The sequence below is a fragment of the Aplysia californica genome, unplaced genomic scaffold, assembly GCF_000002075.1.
Source record: "Aplysia californica isolate F4 #8 unplaced genomic scaffold, AplCal3.0 scaffold00162, whole genome shotgun sequence".
NCBI classification, from domain to species: Eukaryota; Metazoa; Mollusca; class Gastropoda; order Aplysiida; family Aplysiidae; genus Aplysia; species Aplysia californica.
The window spans coordinates 32,563-36,175 of NW_004797432.1; positions in this window are offsets into that span (position 1 = coordinate 32,563).

The window sequence follows — 3,613 nt, forward strand, 5'->3', positions numbered from 1 at the left end:
AGTCTAGCCGTCATTAAGTACGGCTAGCCTCTTCCAATTTTTATGTAAATGACTTGAGGCTAGGACATAGCATAGTGTTGTTCAGGTAAAAAAGTATCTTAAGAGGGACTTTGCAGTAGCCCTTCAAATGATATGACGAATTATGAGGGTTCACTCCTGTGTAAGTAAGAGAACATCATCACAAGACGCAGTGACTTAAGGAAAACAAATAATAGGCTATAGTATAATAGAGAGGAAGTCCCTTGTCCTGCGTCTGTGCTGAGATACGAATCTTATCAGCAACCGATTACGTCGGACGTTCTGGGCAGGCCGCCAGGGTCACTCAGTGTGTACTGTTGGTGTACAGCGCGCGCGCACCGGGAAATGTGTGTGTTTTTGCCATAAATACTGTGGGAGTGTGTTAATCGACTATGAAAATAATGCTCTATCTTTCTCATAGCTTTTTATTAAATAAGGTGTTACAAACACATCAATAACCCCCTCTCATAAGCTGATAAGACATTACGAGTAGTTAAGCCCATTCGAATTTCCTTTCTAGACGCTCTTGTTGTTATGAATGACTTGGTGTTCGAAAGGGGATAATATAGGTCAATTTCCGAGTGTTTTGTCCTCAAATTTTTCTTTGTGCCTGCACAATGGTATTCAAAATTACAGGCTTATTTTTTATCAGGTAGTATCATTTCATACAAAATCAAGCTCATTTGAAAGATTTTGTATGGAAAAATGAAAGTCTTGTTTCCTGACTATCCTTTTGAGCTCCTCATGTCTAAGTGGGTCAATTTCTTCTATAATTTCATTGGGTGAACATCTAGAGCTACCAACTTGGCATGTTTTGAATGAGATGTATGCCTTGGTTACGAACCAACGCAGGCGGTTCTAGAAGATGGCCACAAACGCACACAAATTCAAGCAGACTGACGCACACACACTTGAGCTACGTGAATGCGGATCCAACTCGGGACCCGAATTCAAGGGAAGATGGTGGTCGGCGCACGTGCGCTGAGCCAGGGGCTAGATTGACGCGGGACCAGAACGCAGGCGAGGTGCTGAATTAGGCTTATCGGGCGACATAAACCCGGCCCCGGCAGGACGAGGGTTAAACGTAAACTGGTGGTTGACATGAGACACAGGGACACGCGGATAGCTAGAGTCTAGGACGACAACTTATATATATATATATATATATATATATATATATAAATCTAAATCTAAGTGCCATTATCAGATATTTATTGTAACTGCCATCTTGTTTGACCTCACAAGGGGGATGCCCGCCGTGTCATCAGATCGTGACTAAAAATAGTGATGATTTTGCATAGCGCGTGGTTTGCACTGGCAGTTTCAAAGCTTACTCTCTTTGAGTCTTTCCTAGTGGTTCCCCCTTGTATGCTCGCTTTTGCACCTGGCAGTTTTAATTTACAAAGCTTGCAGTCTCGAATTAAATCTACTCCATTTGCAGCTCATCGTCCTATTGAGTCCAATCTCTTGTAAGTGCTTTATTTCTTGTGCTTACAAAACTTAAAAGGAAACAATCAGGGTCGAAATGGTCAATCGTTTGCACTGCGTTGTTGAACTTTGTTGGAGCTTGTTTTCGTATGTAGGCCTACTTTTAGTCTTCTTCTTCCTCTCAGTTTATGTAGTGTACAGCATCAGAATCAATCTGGGCAGTAGATGGTGCTGCACAATCACAGTCAAAACCGATCCGAACAGTTCTGCAAGTTGCAAAAAAATAATCCCAGTTGGCAGGCTGCCATCGTATGGTCGTGTTGCCACCATGACTGACAAAGTGGGAATCCCTCAATGACGTCAAACAGGATGGCTGTTTCTGTAAATATCGGCCAATGGTATTTAGTTGTCATTCTCTTGCTATCCGCTTGTCAGAGGTATGGAAGTGTCAAAGAACAGTTTAGATTTTGGCCAGTGTTAATGAAATGACAGTATCATGACTGTTTTATTATCATGTGTAAGCTACTGACTACATCTGAACACCAAGCTCACTTACAGAACACTATTAAAAAGTTCTAGTTCTGTAATTATCAGAGCAGTGATGTATGGTCGCTTTTAAGGACAAGTGGGCTATCCCGAAAAATAGTTTTGAGTAAATGGAAGGTAAGGTTTTTGCCCATTGTTCAGTTTAATTAAAAAACAATAAGAGTTTTCTCTATAACCAAACAAATATACACACCAATGAAACCAAACTTCTTCTATAGGTAGGGAAATGCCCACTTTTGGTGCAGGTCAAGATTTCTGGAAACCCCCGAAATCTAGGTTAGCCCGCTTGTCCTTAAAAACGACCATATTAGAACAAGTACTTCAAGCAGTAGGCCTAGATTACACTTACTTCTATGAAAGGAACTATGATTACACTCAGGAATCTTTTCATGTAGGTGTACTTAAACAACATTTTTGCTCCCCGTATGTAATGGAAAACCAAAATGACAAACAATGAAAAAGAACCACAAACATATTTTTATTAACCTCTCTGCTTATTTATGTGAAAAAGTAGGCCTAATACAATAATCATAATAAAACAGGCTTTCAAACTAACTTCTGTCGAGGCATCACCTCCCCCCCCCCCCCCCCCCCGCCCCCCAAGAAGTCATGTAATCCATGTGTGCAGGTTATTTCAACATCTACATTCCCCTACTTGGATTAATTGTACATAACAGCTTGCATTTAAAAAATTAATTCCATCTTTTTAGACAACAAGCATCCCTTGTTCTCTCAAATAAAAACATCAGTCAGAAGTAAAAGACCTAGCCTAGGCTTCTGATCTGTAACAAAGAAAGATATATAGAAGGTCATTTTTACCATCATCTATCAAAATGCTTCCATCTCAACCATCTTAGTATACTTACGACCTTAGAGCCTGCATCAAAATAACATTGAGTGTGTATCTAGCTTACGATTATTATTGTTTATATTGCTGCTCATTTATATTATACATGTGATTGTAAGCGTACGTGTGTGTGTGCGTGTGTGCGTGTGTGTATGTGTGTGCGCGTGTGAGTGTGAGCATGTGTGTGTACACGTGGTGAAACACCAATCCAATGTTCCAGGATCTGGACAATAAAGATGTATCTTATAAAATGAAACACCAAAATGCAATGGAGAATATTACTGATGGATATGTCATTGGTATACTTCTCAGCAAGGGTTAAAAAAAAACTCGCAACAAACTTGATAGGTGCTTTACTTTTGAATTCTCAACTGTAATTACCAGTCAAACTGTGTGTTTTGGATCACCGAAATGCAGTTAAAAAATAAAAGAAGAGATTTTTTTAATAAACTAAGTTTGAATTGTACTTAAATCAAATTTTAAATCCTTTCAAAAGATATTCTGATTTTAGTTTTAGTTTTGGCCTCCAAAAAATTCTTCTTATTTGATTATTTTTCAGTAAGCGGAGACCAATATTCCGTCGCATATATGCAAGCCCCATTGGCATTGCTACAAAAGTATTACAGAGAAAAAGTTTTAGGTCATTCAGTGATAAATCAGTTTTACTCAAACCATTAAATTAGTGAACTGCCAATTTTATGGACAGAATGGATTTAATGGCTTACCCATATAATATTATCAGAGACTTGATTTTGATCAGTGTTAATCAGGGCT